The sequence below is a fragment of the Salvelinus sp. IW2-2015 genome, linkage group LG8 (genome assembly GCF_002910315.2).
Source record: "Salvelinus sp. IW2-2015 linkage group LG8, ASM291031v2, whole genome shotgun sequence".
In the NCBI taxonomy this organism is placed as follows: Eukaryota; Metazoa; Chordata; class Actinopteri; order Salmoniformes; family Salmonidae; genus Salvelinus; species Salvelinus sp. IW2-2015.
The window spans coordinates 38,341,186-38,358,476 of NC_036848.1; positions in this window are offsets into that span (position 1 = coordinate 38,341,186).

Here is a 17,291-nt window from a genome sequence, read left to right on the forward strand (position 1 = left end):
CCGTGAAGAATAGAGGAGGAGGTGTGATGGTGTAGGGGTTCTTTGCTGGTGACACTGTTGGTGATTTATTTAAAATTCAAGGCACACTTAACCAGCATGGTTACCACAGCATTCTGCAGCAATACATCATCACATCTGGTTCATGCTTAGTGGGACTATCATGTGTTTTTCAACAGAACAATGACCAACACATCTTCAGGCTGTGTAAGAGCTATTTGATCACAAAGGAGAGTGATGGAGTGCTGCATCAGATGACCTGGCCTCCACAATCACCCGACCTCAACCCAATGGAGATGGTTTGGGATGAGTTGGACTGCAGAGTGAAGGAAACGCAAGTGCTCAGCATACAGTATGTGGGAACTCCTTCAAGACTGTTGGACAAGCATTCCAGGTGAAGCTGGTTGAGAGAATGCCAAGAGTGTGCAAAGCTGTCATCAAGACAACAGATGGCTACTTGGAAGAATCTAAAATATTAAATATAGTTTGATTTGTTTAACACTTTTTTGGTTACTACATGATTCCATATGTGCTWTTTCATAGTTTTGATGTCTTTACTATTATTCTACAATGTATAAAATAGTAAAAATAAAGAAACCCTTGAATTAGTAGATGTGTCCAATCTTTTGAATGGTACTGTATATCATACATTGCCATAACTGTTCCTTTATACTGCTGTGTAAACTGACCTCGGTCTCCAGAGCAATTAAACTTTGTCTTGAATACAAGCCATGTCTACTTATTTGCTATATTGACAGAAAAATCTACTATTTTATTAAAACATGTTAACTTGCCTACAAATGAACGTTTAAATGATACACCAACTCCCTGCATCATTTGTTTTAGCAATAAGATTGTAGCTAGGTTACCTCAATAGATTTCATGAATATCACAATGAATTGATCCAATGAAGCTGGAATCATTTAGTCACTTGTCAGTACACTTGTAAAGAAAGGCTATATAAAACATTTTATCAAACACCATTATATCAAAATCAAATCAAATTTTATTGGTCGGGTATGACGTTTAAAGGAATACTTTCTGAAGGCACTGTAAGCCTCCATAATCCAGAGAAAACTAAAGTAGAAGTTGTAGCCTACTTGTAAACACACCAACTACACATGGCGTACTGACTGGAGCAGCAGTTCTGTCTTCTCAGTTCTCCGGATCTGAGTAGGTCTCTGAGGGTTCAGAGTTTTCTCTGTTTCGTATTTTGTTTTTCTGACGTTTGAGTTTTTGTTCATTTCCCTTTCCGTTGTGGATTTCCCCCAATTTTTTTCCCGCATTCAGTAGTGGGCGGCAATACACCGTTTCCGGTGTAGGCCGCCCTAAAACACCACCGAAGAAGAAGAAGAACCAGCTGATCGGATGCTTTCCTCTTTTAACTGAAGAGGAAAATCAATGGAATAGCTTCACTTTCCAACGACCTGGCAATCCCATCAGTTGAGACTTCATGTCCGTTTTGAAATCTTCTGGCTGAAAGTGCCGGCTACAAACTCTGACATTTTTATATTTCTCCACAGGAGAACAGGGGTGCATTCAGTTTGCTTGACCGTTTACTACGTTGCGGAACGCTTTGTACTAAATGACACGTTTTCCTAATACATTCAATTGTATAATCGTCACGTCCTCTCTCCTCGCCTCCTTCTCAAAACCCATTGGTTGAGAAAGCCAGACGCCCCTCTGACCTTCTCCTCCAATGGGTTTTGAGGAGAGAGGAGCGACGACACAAGAGTATGCAATTTAGAAAAGGGCTCAGTATTGGTGTTAATAACCAGAGTTGAACCAAAACCACACCCATCATTATCCTTTTTCCCAGAATGATTTCTTTCAATATCTATGTTTTTGCATGTACAATGATTGATAAATGAATATTATGCTACTCAAATATAAATAACATACATGTTTCTATTCCAATCTGTTAGTTGACTTATTGCACCCATTACTCAAATGGTTCCTCCAGTTTTTAAGGTAGTCCCTTAGTTTCCAAACCCTGGCAGTCATTCTGAATAAATGACTGCCATGGTTGGATATCCCACTCTGGCTGTATTCCAATAGGAGTTAAACATCACTTTACATCCAGCATAATGTGACTTCAGGCCTGATGTGGCCTATAAACTATGAGTTTCAGGCCACTGTWTTAGGGAGAACCAGTTCATSAAAAGAAGSKCTTTTGAAATATGTATTGTCTTGTCTTAAAGAATTACATTTTTATCACAACATATTCACTTAGGATCTCACTTGATGAAGGCCACAGGACTGAAAATMAATGAATGCAACTACCATGTCTCTGTCACTAGCAACAGTCATAGGTGGTACTGATAACTCTAAAATTCACTCGAAAGGCACCCTAGGAAAAATGCTAATAAGATTTTAAACCCTACTGCAGGGTTATTCAATTCCAGTCCTGGAGGGCCGAAACATTTCTGGGTTAGGATTTTTMTATGTCTCTTCAACGAACCATCCTATTTAAGGTTCTTCKGAGACCCTAAAATGGTTCCCCTATGGCATCGCTCTCAAGAACCTTATGTGGTTCCAACCTGRACCATTATTTTTAAGAGTGTAGGGCCACACTGAGTAAACACAAAATACAGYTGGGAGTGAAATAAAAACATCCAAACAAGACAAATGTGTTTGTGTGTGTGTGTGTGGTGTTTCAGTTCCTTCCCCCTCCCCTAACATCACATGATGTAGGAGAGATCCAACCCAATGGGCCAATAAGGCTATTTATTAGTGGTCTTTGTCCCAGTGGGCCTGAAAGTGTGTTATTGTGATGCGATAACGAGGCAGTGACACTAGACTCACCTCTCTAACTCCCCTTAAACTGTTAATGTCCCACTGCCCTGGAGCTGAGCTGGGTTGGGGTTGCTGGGTGGAGGATGCTCTTTCCCCTCTTTCTCCTCCTGCTCCACTTCCTCCTCCTCTTCCTTCTATTAATTATCATCTTCTTCCTCCACCTCTTCCTTCTCCTCTTCCTCCACTTCCTCTTCCTCCCCTTCCACCCCCTTATGGAAAATGAACCTATACCTCTGTGGGGAAATTCCTTTCAAAATCTAAAGAGTGAGATTATCCTGTAGTAACCTTCAGCGGCTTTAGATCTTTTGCTACTGTATTAGTACAACAAATTATCAACAAAACACTGATGCACAGATGATGCCAGAACATTTGTGTCCTTTTTTTCTCAATTTCATGTCCAGTTTATCATGTTCATTACAACAGTAGTCATAACATTTCCTTGGTTTCGTGTTAGAGATGGACAGAGAGATTAGCCCTGGTTCGCTAACGCTGAAAGGAGGAATTTGTCTGTGAAGCGTTCAGTGACTTAGTAACACATTTACACTCTCCCGTACACACACGGAGCAGGTCCAGACACACACACATAGCACAGGGTTCCACACACACACACACACACACACACACCGAGCAGGGAAGTATAAACAGTGAGCCAGCAGTGCTAAATAACAGCCGGCTGGACAAATTACTTTCACTTCCTACAATATCACAGGGCTTTATACACTGCTCGTCGAACATCTCATTCCAAAATCATGGGCATTAATATGGGGTTGGTCCCCCCTTTGCTGCTATAACAACCTCCACTCTTCTGGGAAGGCTTTCCACTAGATGTTGGAACATTGCTGCGGGGACTTGCTTCCATTCAGCCACAAGCGTATTAGTGAGGTCGGGCATGAAGGCGATTAGGCCTTGATTGCAGTCGGCGTTCCAATTCATCCCAAAGATGATCGATAGAGTTGAGATCAGGACTCTGTGCAGGGCAGTCAAGTTCTTCCACACCAATCTCGACAAACCATTTCTGTATGGACCTCGCTTTGGGCATGGTGGCATTGTCATGCTGAAACAGGAAAGTGCCTTCCCCAAACTGTTGCCACAAAGTTGGAATCACAGAATCATCTAGAATGTCATTGTATGCTGTAGCATTAAGATTTTGGTTCACTGGAATTAAGGGGCCTAGCTTGAACCATGAAAAACAGCCCCAGACRATTATTCCTCCTCCACCAAACTTGGCACMATTCATTCGGGCAGGTAGCGTTCTCCTGGCATCCATCAAACCCAGATTCGTCCGTTGGACTGCCAGATYGTGATYATTCATCCCTCCAGAGAACGCATTTCCATTGCTCCAGAGTGCAATGGCAGCATACTTTACACCACTCCAGCCGACACTTGGCATTGCGCATGGTGATCTTAGGCTTGTGTGTGGCTGCTCGGCCWTGGAAACCCATTTCATGAAGCTCTCGACAAACAGTTCTTATGCTGACGTTGCTTCCAGAGGAAGTTTGGAACTCGTAGTGAGTGTTGCAACTGATGACAGACYATTTTTKRGCGCTACGCGCTTCAGCACTCAGCTGTCCCGTTCTGTGAGCTTGTGTGGCCTACCACTTTGCGGCTGAGCTGTTGTTGCTCCTTGATGTTTCCACTTCACAATAACAGCACTTACAGTGGACCGCGGCAGCTCCAGCAGGCCAGACATCTGACGAACTGACTTGTTGGAAAGGTGGCATCCTATGACAGTGCCACGTTGGAAGTTACTGAGCTCTTCAGTAAGGCCATTATACTGCCAATGGTTGTCTATGGAGATTGCATGGCTGTGCGCTCGATTTTATACACCTGTCTTCAACGGGTGAGGCTGAAATTGCKGAATCCACTAATTTGAAGGGGTGACCACKTACTTTTGTATATGTAGTGTATGCGTMAAATGTACGTCTGCTAAAATACCATATTGGGGAATATTACCACAGATAGAACAATGAGACAGATATTTCACATGATGTATAAATGTGGAGCATCAACTCACTACCAAACTTTCCAAAACGTTTGATCTCAATTCAGTTTTCTGTTCCCAAAACTAGAATCTGTTATGAACAGAGTGAGCTAAGTTTTGTAGACTATACCCTTTGCCAAAGTTTTGAAAAATGACATTATTTAGAAGAAGTGAAAAGGCTAATTGAGTTATTGCACACACGCACRTCACAGGGTAGGCGTTTCCTAGCGGAAATATGCAAATGCATGCTAGAACGGGCCAATAGGATCTTGCTAGCTTGTGCTTGGCTCTGCCCACCTCCTTGCTTGTTCTGCCCACTATGACTCATTTGTTCCCATTGGAAACAGCAGGCTGTGGTCTATCTTTGTTTAGTTATACAAATCTTTGATATTACTGTAGTATAAGGAATATATGAAGTGAGCTAAGTATGCACATATATTTARATATGTACATACTGATATTAACATAGATCTCAGACAATGTGTCTCTATCCTGATGATACGTGAATCTCAGAGAATTGTTGATGATAATATAAACACACTGCACAAAACATGTCATTAAACCATTAAACTAAAGTGTTTATATCTCTAAACTGTTTACAATCAACAGGAGAACATTCCCAGGGGAACGTGTGTACGCAATGTTGTTGATGTTTGCTATATTTTGTTGACAATAAAATACAGGGACCTGTTGGTCACCTGATGATAGCAGTCCCTTGTAAGGAACAGGAACCACTCCCAAGTATCAGAGCTACTATGTAATGKYGACATTTCTGAACTCTTATCAAACGGGCCTATAGCCTACATCCATGATTGCATCTCTATAATGTGTAACTCTTTCTGATGTATGTATTGTAATGTATTGATCAATAGATGTACTATGCCATGCACATTTATTTTGTTTTTATWTGATGACATATTTACATATGGTATCAGATTGCCGGGTGCTTGGGGGTGGGAGTTAAAAATATATATATACATACCGCATTGTATGAATTCTATGAATGTAAATAATGATAATGTGWTGTGAAAAAAAGAGCTATGTGATGGGACAGGGAGTACCGCTGGAGCAGATACAGTATGTCTTTTATGGAGTACTATATGAACTGTACTATATGTACTCACTTCACAGGTCATCCTATTCATGTCTATGCTATTTCATACAGCCTCTTAGCGTGRGACTCATGCAAATGGCAAAAGATACAAATCCCTTTTAACTAAATCTTTCAATAATGAATTTCCATTCCATTCTAGTCTATAATATCTAGGCCCACCATACATCATTTAGATTCTAGATCATGCTGTATATGGTCTCACACCTCTGCACCATCTCCATTCCATTTGGGATTTATTCATTTTCTGCGCCCTGTGAGTTTATATTCTCTCTTCCAGATCTGACATATTATTTTCTCAGAAAGCGTGCTTGCATGCTTTTAGCTCCAGATTGTTTGGCCCTGGCTACTGATAAGCATCAGATAATTAATTTATCTATCTCTCTGTCAGCTCTGTATACAGACCAGGGAACTGGACAGTTTGGGATAAAATMCCAAACAAAACTCTTTCCTACGGACCGCTGTGTCTGTCTCTGCTCTTGCATCATGGCATGTTGCCTTGGCCTAAGATTWGACATGTTGCCTTGGCTTAAAATGTGTTTCTTAGGCCAAGGCGGCAAAGAAAATAATGTAAAAAGACATTAGTACTTGGGCTAAATCAAAAGTTCAAACCAGTCCTTWGTAGTTCAGAATGAATGAACCAAAATCTTAACATTCGTAGTGGTATGTCACAAAAAAAGAAAAAGAACAGTGCATGAGAACAGTAAACATGTCAGACAATATAGCAGGAACTTWAAGAAAAACATGACTGCACATACAGCAAAGGAGGTTGGTGGCACGTTAATTGGGGAGGGCGGGCTTGTGGTAATGGCTGGAGTGGAATAAGTGAAAAGGTATGAAATACATCAAACACATGGTTTGATGCCATTCCATTTACTCCATTCCAGCCATTATTATGAGCCGTCCTCCCCTCAGCAGCCTCCACTGACATACAGTATATCCAGATTACTATTATAAAAAACATTTGATGGTTCTTCATTTTAACAGCAGTTTGCAGATGAAACCAGATGACAGTGAGAGCCACACTGTCAGACAATTTCAAACAATGGAAACTGTTGATTTCTGGGAGAGAATACATCAATGAACTGGTCTCTTAGCTGCTCTCTTTGGACAGGAAACTCAATGGTATCACCTACGAATGAGGTAAATGGATGAATAAAAGTTGTCTGCAGATGAAGTGTTTTCTTTGTCATACAGCATACAGATATTCACATACAGGCAGAAATACCACACAATAACATTTACGTGTAGACCATCCCATTCCATAGTTACAATGATATCTACTTCAAGCTAAGCGGCGTGATAAAGTATGCACGGATGGGGAAAAATGAATCTGTAGATGAAGCGGTGTGGCCGTTACTGTAGACCATGTGGTTGAGTGATAGATGTTAAAGTCAAAGCCTTTGTCTGCAGTCCGCCAGTGAGAGAGTCCAGAGACTAAGTCAAACGGGGGATCTGTGAGGAGTGGAACAGCTAGCTTCCAACTCACGCGAACGTACTGTATACACAGAGTATAGGGCACAGTCGACACGCGGTGGTGTGACTGTGTTCGCAAATGCCATGCCTATTACAGTGAGTTCATTCTGAGTTAGATCATCTCGATGCTATGTAACGGTGTGCCAAGACCTTTAGCAAAAATGGGCACCACACCTTTATTAGCCAACTTGTTGTCTTGTTAGGTTAAGATGTGACGTTGTTCAATGTAGCGTTGTTCAATAAGAAACACATCGTGGGCTGATCATGGCTGATCTTTAAACGATATGTACACTCAGTAAGCCTACAATCTGACCAATATATCCAGTATCTCCATCAGAAAACTTCATAGTTACATTTTCTCCGCTCATTACCTCCTTTTTACTCCCAGCTAAAAACACTCAGGGAAATGTTTTGATTTAAAAAAATCATCACACATCCTGTATCCCTTTCAAATATGTCTGCAATATATTCCGTAGTATAAACACTATTAATTATCTTTCTGTTTTTCGGGCGGAGTTCCAAGCCTCATGGACGGAGGGATGGAGACTGTTTGTGTCTTTTCTCCCATCCTGCCCAGATTTGGCCATGAGTGTCTCCTACTTGGAAACAGGAAGCTAAAATCTCTTCTCTCCCATACACATTCTCTCTCTCTCTTTCTCTCTCTCTCTCACTGAAGACTGAATGTGCATCCTTTGTCAGGAATCCTCTCTCTCTCTCTCTCTCTCTCTCTGAAGACTGCATACTGTATGCATCATCTCTCAGGAATCCTCCTGTAGAACAGTGATGTCGCAGGTTAGAGATGTCCCAGGCCAATGAATGCCTTGATTTGATAGAAAGGACCCTCTATAGGTGCCTGAGTAAAAGTTCATACTTGTTATTTTTCCAATTTACTGAATGGTTAACACTTAGCTCCTATTACCTAAAGATGAGTGAACATTGCTTCCATTAAAACTACATGTGTCAAATAGGCCATAGCGCCACCCGATGAAACCAACGGGTATMGTACTTGTACATTGAGTTAGTCTCAACCTAACTCAGAGGAGAGAACTGCATTTATGTAAGGGCTACCTAATTTAATTTTCATAATTTATGAAATAAATAAATAAATGTAAATAAATAAAAAATATATAAATTGTGCCGTCTGGTATATACTTTTACTTTTGATATATATTTTAGCAATTCCATTTACATTTGATACTTAAGTACATTTAAAACCAAATATTTTCAGACTTTTACTCAAGTAGTATTTTACTGGGTGACTTTCACTTTTACTTGAGTTATTTTCTATTAAGGTATCTTTACTTTACTCAAGTATGACTGTGAGTACTTTTTCCACCACTGTTAGCTGCTTTATTACTCATGTAATCTAGCTAACAAAACAGCCCCCATTAGCTATCATCATTACATTTTACTTGACCATTTTCAAAAACATTTTCACCACCCTAAAGACCAAAACAAAGCCCTTGTGGTCTCAGACCTTTCACAGTTCTCCTGTACACAGTCCAGTAAAGCATGAAATGAGAGCTCAGACCATTCCTTCCTCAGGGAGCTGCTAGGCAACCACAGATTCTCTCAGCCAGAACCGCTATCTGCCCACCATCGCTCTGTTTGAACTGGAAGTCAAACAACTAACAGAGGAAGAAAAATAACAAGGGATGGACAGGATAAATAATGATGCAACAGTAGAACCTTGGGCAGGCAGACTTTGGGATGTTGTTAGTGAACATACAAAACGATGAAAGAAAACTGAAGTTTCCTAGCACTAGGGGGCAGTGGAGTATTTGTTTTGGAACGACAGACAGGCGATGAGAAGTTGCTCAGGGAACTTGACTGAGAATGTATTCTCTTCTGCAACAGTGGCCTGAGGATATGTTGCAGGAGAGAGTTGAGGGGTGAATGAGCCAATGGGATTCAGCTGATTCTAACACAGTGATGTCTTACCAGGTAACTGTGTTTTTAACCTCAGTCTACCTTGCTGATTAGACTGAATCAACTACACGTACAGTATATAATGCCCTTTCATAAAAGTCCATGCCTGTTGCCAAAAATAAACACACTATAATTTGAGTCAAACAGTACTCCAAGCCGACATTTAGATGACTAATACATAATTTCCTGGTAATTAGCCAGCTAACTAATCAGGCGTTGAGAGCTGAAGAAGCCACTACAGGACTGTGTGTGTGTGTGTGTGTGAAAAGAACACACAACTGTTGTGTGTTGTGTGAGTGTGTGTGTGGGTGTGTTGTGTAATGTTGTGGTGTGTGTGGTTGTGTGTTGTGATGGTGTGGTGGTGTGTTTTAATCGGACGTACAGAAGGTACAAAAGAACACACTCCTAAAATCGCCACGGAAGCCCTCTTACCCTCCTTCTATCCCACAATAGGGAAAAATTACAAACTTCTCCATGGCTTATTAACATATAGAACAGCACACAGCCTGGCGTCTACCCACCCTTTCATACATTACACCTACAAAACACAACTTAGATATACCTAATATAAGGTAATCCCATACAATATTTCAATTTGAGAGAAAAGGATGTAATTGATTGATATTATCTGTCGTATCCAACATATTCCCTAAACACGCAGCATTAAAGAATGAGTTGGTTAGTACCCTCTACCGATTCACCCTCCCGGATCGGACCTCCTCATCAAAAAAGCTGACTAGCATAGCCTAGCCTAGCGCCCAACAGGATATCAGTATATATAATTTCATGAAATCAACAAGTCCAATACAGCAAATGAAAGATAACACTTGTGAATTTTTATGTTTACAGCGAAACACAATATGTATTTATTTCTCACCACAATAGCCAAACACACAACGCCATGTTTTCATCGCCAACATAGCTTCACAAAACCCACAAATAGAGATAAAATTAATCACTAACCTTTGAACAACTTCATCAATACAGTCTTATAACATCATGTTATAACAATACATTATGTTTTGTTCGGAAATTGCATATTATAGGTATAAATCGTAGTTTTACATTGCAGCCACCGTCACAAATACACCAAAACAGCCAAATAATTACAGAGAGCAACGTGACATACATAAATACTCATCAAAAACATTTATGAAAAATACATGTTGTACAGCAAAATAAAGATAAAACATCTTGTGAATCCAGCCAATATTTTCAAGATTTTTTAAGTGTATACAGTGAAACACAATATAATTATTATATAGCTCACCACAATAGCCAAACACACAACGCCATTTAATCACGCGCAACATAGCTTTTCACAAAACCAAAAATAGAGATAAAATTAATCACTAACCTTTGAACAACTTCCATCAGAACAGTCATATATAACATCATTTATAGAGCTACAAATCGTGGTTTTACATTGTGAATACGTAGCCATGATGCACCAAATTGTCTGGAGAAATTTTGGACAGTCACGTAATCTAACCAAAAAACTCATCATAAACTTTACTAAAAAAGACATGTTGTACAGCAAATGAAAGATACACTGGTTCTTAATGCAACCGCTGTGTTAGATTTTTTTAAATAACTTTAGTACAACGTATAGCATGCAATATTGTGAGACAGCGCCCACCAATTCTCCGCCTTATTGGAGCCAACATAAACCACAAAAATACGAAATAACATCATAAATATTCTCTTACCTTTGATGATCTTCCATCAGAATGTAGTGCAAGGAGTCCTAGTTCCAGAATAAATCGTTGTTTTGTTTTAGAATGTCCATTTCTTCTGTCGAATTAGCAACTTTGGCTAGCCATGTGGAGCGCACATGTCCAAGAACTCTTCGCGCATGGAACAAAAATTCCAAAATTCACAATAAACGTCGAATAAACTGGTCAAACTCGGTTGAAAATCCATCTTTATGATGTTATTATCATATGTATCCAATAAAGTCAGAGCCGGAGCATTTCGTCGTGTATACCTAACGCATTTCAGAAGACAATGTGGGGTTCCCTGGTGCGCAGTTGAATACTGCCAAAAGGGCGGACCTGTCACTCCAAAAGCTCTCATTCGGTCTCACATCAAGCTAGACACCCCATTCAACATTCTACTGCCTGTTGACATCTAGTGGAAGGCGTATGAAGTGCATACAGATCCATAAATATAAGGCAATTCAATAGGGAGGCRCTGACACAGAGCCCCATTTTCAGAATRTTCACTTCCTGTTTGGAAGTTTGCTGCCAAATGAGTTCTGTTTTACTCACAGATATAATTCAAACAGTTTTAGAAACTTCAGATAGTTTTCTATCCAATAGTAATAATAATATGCATATTGTATGATCTAGAACAGAGTACGAGGCCGTTTAATTTGGGCACYATTTTTTCCCAAAGTGCAAATAGCGCCCCCTATTAAGAAGAAGTTTTAACGGGGGCGGTCGGGTTAGCGTGCTGCCGGTCCTGAGGTGTAAACGGGGACGGTTGGGTTAGCCTGATGCCGGTCTCATGTGTTCTGTGGTGTAATTGCCTGCTCTCTGGGTGATTGGGGCCATAATGAAGGAATAACTCATGTCTGAGACGGGGAGGACATATGAGTCAGGAGACAGCGGTGTGTGTGTGTGTGTCCTTGTCTTATCTCCTGCCCATCCATTAACATTGCTAAATCATGTGGAGGGCATTTCTTGGCTGTCATTTCTTGTCCTGTCATGAACAGAGTCTAATGTAGGCAACTACGTGTAGTGAAATTATAAATAGTTTGTGTAAAGGCATCACTCTACTGTCAAGATGTGCTGTATCAGTATTAGCCCTACACTTGTTTAATGATGTTTCTTTTCCTGAACTTATTGTTAAAACATATCTTACTCTTTCCTCTGTAAAGTATTCTATAGAGTTGTGGGGGAGAAATGAGGGAGATGTGGTGGTTAAGCTGATGTGAGAACACCAGATGGACTCACTAGTTCAGTGACAGCGTGGGAGACAGACGTGTAAATCCTGTTATGAGGTCCCATCCTGCGTCTGGGAAGGAGACATCTTCTCTGATTACAGGTGTCTGGCTTTATCCCCTGAGAGAGAGATGTAGAGAGAGCGAGAGATGGAGAGAGAGAGGGGGAGAGAGAGAGGGGGAGAGAAGGGGAACCCTGAGGTGTGAAATCAGACTGTATTGTCTTGTGTGGGAGGAGAGAGAAGCACGACAATCAGAGAAAACTCTGACCTCAGAACACTCAGAACACTGAGACATACGACTTTCTTAGTTTGTTTGTTTATTCTTTAGTTTGTCAGTTTTTATTGTTTGTATTTTGGTTTTCAGCCATTGATTCATTGGATTGATTCATTGGATTGATTGATTGATGAATTAATTAATTCATCCATTAATTAATTAATTAATTCATACATTAATACATTCACAAAAACTAGAAAAAAGGGCCAGTGTGATATTTTCTCTGTAACTTAAGATGTGGTGTACATTGTATGGTTCACAACACCAGCAATCTGATCTATCAAAAACAAAGCACACATTCACACATGCTCCTCCTCAAAGTAAATGCTGAAAAATTAGGGTTCCTCAAGGGTTCTTTGGGAAGGGTGATGATWCTATTTGGAACCATACTGACCCAAAGCACCCTTTGAGCCTTTCAATGGCTCTTTGTAGTTCAAAACAGGGTTCTTTCCTCTTTATGTGATTATTGAAATGTAGGTGTCACGTTCGTCATAAGGAATGGACCAWMGKGCAGCGTGCGTAGAGTTCCACWWACTCACCAAACAAAACAAACAAGCACAAACYAAACGTGWCGTTCTGGACTACTCACAYGCAGCTACACAAACACAAGATCCCACAAAGCACAAAGGGGAAATGGCTGCCTAAATATGATCCCCAATCAGAGACAACGATAAACAGCTGCCTCTGATTGGGAACCATAACAGGTCAACATAGACATATAATTCCCCTAGATAACCGACCCTTAATCACACCCCGACCTAACCAACATAGAGAATAAAAGCTCTCTATGGTCAGGGCGTGACCCCCCCCCCCGAAGGTGCGGACTCCGGCCGCAAAACCTGACTCAGTAGGGGAAGGTCCGGGTGGGCATCTACCGTCTTGGGCTGCCTCTTGGACTGGGGATGGAACCTGGAGGACAGGCTGGCCGACGACTCAATGAGTGTGCAGAACGCCTTCCAGAATCGGGACGAGAACTGAGAGTCCATGGATCCGGAAGACGTGCTGCACCATGAGCTGGGCCATCTCTTTGGCAGAGGGTAGCTTGGGGAGAGGAATGAAAGTGGGCGGCTTTGGAAACTGATCCACTATTGTCAGGATGGCAGTGTTGCCATCAGACGGTGGAGACCCATGACAAAGTCCAGGGATATGTGAAACCAGGGAAGGTGAGGAACAGGCAGAGGTTGAAGGAGACCAGGCAGAGCTTGCTGGGGAGTCTTGTTCTGCGTACAGATCGTGCATGCAGCGACGAACGCAGAGACGTCAGGAACCGTGGTAGGCCACCAATAGCGTTGTCGCACAAAGGCCAGGGTCCGGCGGGAGCCCGGGTGGCAGGCAAGCTTGGAGGAGTGGGCCCACTCCAGGACTGAGGAGCAGACAGTGTCAGGAACAAACATCCAGTTATCTGGGTCCCCCCCGGGATTCGGCTGGGAACGCTGCGCCTCAGGAACCTGCTTCCATATTCCCCAGCTGAGTGCCGTCGCCAGGCACAAGGTGGGAAAGATGGTCTCGGGTTCCAGGGGTGTACCCATAGGGCTATAGCGGCATGACAGCACATCCGGCTTGACATTCTTAGATCCTGGTCAGTATGAGAGTGAGAAGTTGAACCGGGTGAAAAGCAGGGCCCACCTAGCTTTCCTGAAATTGAGATGCTTGGCGGTGCAGAGATATTCCAGGTTCTTGTGGTCTGTCCACACAATGAATGGATGTTCCGCTCCCTCCAGCCAGTGCTTCCAACGCCATCTTCACCGAGAGAAGCTCACAATTCCCCACATCGTAGTTTCTCTCCGTGGTGTTGAGGCGTTGGGAGAAGAAGGTGCAGGGATGTAACTTGAGGTCCAGGGCAGAACGCTGGGACAGAATAGCCCCCACTCTGACATCCGAAGCATCCGAAGCATCGGCCTCCACCACCAACATGCCCAGGAACGGGTCAGGATGACACCAGATGGGAAGCTGTGGTGAACAGTGTTGCCAGGTCCCGGAACGCCGGCGATCAGCATCACAGCTGGCGAACCACCGTGAACAGACCTTGGGAGAGGTGAAGTTGCAGACGGGGGAAAGCCCAGGGTGCGCTGTAACCGCCGGATAAAAGTGGCCGATAAAAATAGGCGAATCCCAGGAAACGTTGCAGTTGCACTCTGAATGTAGGCTGGGCCAATCTACACCACTCTCACTTCCCGAGGATCCATCTGTACACTCCTGCAGCGATGATGTAACCCAGAAGGGGATGGTGGAGTGATGGATTCCACTTCTTGCTTTCACAAAAAGCTGGTTCCTCCAGAAGGCGTGGAGAACCTGCAGACGTGGAGCACGTGTTTTTGTTGCAGAAAATTAGGAGTTTGTCGAGGTAGATGAAGACAAAACCGGTTCAACATAGTCGCAGAGACATCATTTCACACAGAGCCTGAACACAGCAAGGCGTTTGGTAAGGCAAATGGAATGACCAGATACTCGTAGTGACCGCTGGCCGTTTCTGTAAGGCATTCTTCCACTCGTCCCTTGCCCATATCCGCACCAGGTGGCAGGCCAGCTGTGTTACCAATTTAACATATGTCCTTTAGTCTGCAAATGATTCTGGCCGTAGGTCCCAGCTTGGAGACCACGGTTGGCCCCTGGAGCGGCTCCGAAGGCCGAGGAGATGAAGTGTAGTGGGTAGCTAGGTTTCTTCACCGTGATGTTGTTGAGGCCGCTGGTAGTTGACTGCACAGGCAACAAGGTTTTGTCTTTCTTCTCCACAAGAGGAACCCTGCGGCCGTGGGGGAGCAGAAGGGCACGTATGACCTTTGCAAACTAGGGAGTCCTCAGTTGGTAGGGTCTCCATAGCCTTGGTCTCCGGAACCGACGCAGAAGAGTACAGGTCGTCCCCGTGGTGGAGTGTGCTTGGGAGAAGGTTGATCCCGCAGTCATAGGTCGGATGTGGTTGGAAGCAAAGTGGGCCTGGGCTTTACTGAACACCTCCTGGAGGTCCTGCGTACTCCACGGGAATGCCGCAAGAGAGGTCCGGGGGCAACTTCAGAGCCCCTGAGAAGACGTCCCGGGACAGGCTGCTCTGACTTCAGGAATGAGCGGGCTCCCAGCCCATGATGGCACAGCAGGGACCAGTCAATAAGGGGATTGTGTCACTGGAGCCAAGAGAATCCCAAATACTCTTGGAACCGAGGAGATATAAAGGCAAGGAAAATTTGGGAATCAGTTCTCGCTGTTGTTCCTTGACAAACACGTAGGTTGATGTCGGGTGGTATTTCTGGGTGACCGTGGTCTATAGATGCCCGTCCAGCGCTCTATGTCCATGGAATGGAGAGAGGGCTTGAGTGGGGATTGCACCCACGCTCAGGACAGCCACATTGCGTCCATATAAAGCTCTCATCGCCCTCACGAGTCGATGCGCACGCTCGGAAGAGATTCGCTTCGGAGACTCTCAGGGGACTCAAGGTAGCCTCGGGATTTCTCAGCAATGGAGAGTCAGGGACTCTGATGTCTCAAGAGGCGAGGTGGGAAGCCTTGGGTGGCCGAGTGAAATCGAACCTCCTCTCCTTCCTTCGCTCCGTAGTCGCCATTCGATCCGAACTGGTAAGGTGATGAGCGAGTCGAGATCCGTCGGTAAGTTCCCGGGCTGGCAAAGCTCTCTTTTACTTCCTTCCGATACTCATGCAGGAACATGTCGACAATGCTTCCGGGTTCCAGCACTCTCAGCGCAACCCTGGCTTCTAATATAACAGGATGGGCGTGTCTCTATAATAACAAGGATGGATGGGCTGTGTCTCTATATATAACAGGAGGGCTGATGTCTCTATATATAATAGGGAGGCTGGTGCCTCTCATATAGATAACAGGAGGCATGGTCTCTATATATAACAGGATGGCTGGTGTCCGTATATTATAACAGGATGGCTGAACCTAATGAATCTCTATAATACAGATGGGCTGTGTCTCTATAATACACAGGATGGGCTGCTGTGTCTCTAATATATTAACAGGATGGGCTGTCTCCTATTATATAACAGGATGGGCTGTTGTCTGCTATATATAACTAGGATGGCGTGTCTCATATATAACAGGATGGGCTGTGTCTCAAATATATATTAACAGATGGGCTGTGTCTCTATATATAACAGGATGTCTGTGTCTCTATATATACAGGGATGGGCTTGTGTCTCTGTATATAACAGGATGCTGTGTCTCTATATATAACAGGATGGCTGTGTCTCCTATATATACAGGTAGGACTGTGTCTCTAATATATAACAGATGGACCTTGTGTCCTAATATAACAGGATGGGCTGTGTCTCTATATAAACAAGGATGGCTTGTTCTATATATAACAGGAGGACTGTGTCTCCTATATATAAACAGGATGGGCTGTGTCTCTATATATAACAGGATGGGCTGTGATCTCTGTAATATCTAAACGAGATGGGCTGGTCTCTATAGTATAACAGATGGCTGGTCTCTATATATAACAAAAGGATGGCTGTGTCTCCTATATATAACAGGATGGGCGTGTCTCTATAGTATAACAGCCCTTCCAGACTCCTTCTGCCTACCCAACGACTCAGAGGACAAAAATCAGTTAAACCACCATGAACTGAGGAACTCAATTAACCTTGCGCAATAACCCTAGATGCAGTTGCACCCCTAATAACGAAAAAATTTTGTCATAAGAAATTAGCTCCCTGGTATACAGAAAATACCCGAGCTGTTGAAGCAAAAAGCTTCCAGGAAATTGGAACGGTAAATGGCGCCACACCAAACTCGAAAAGTCTTCCGACTAGCTTGAGAAAGAC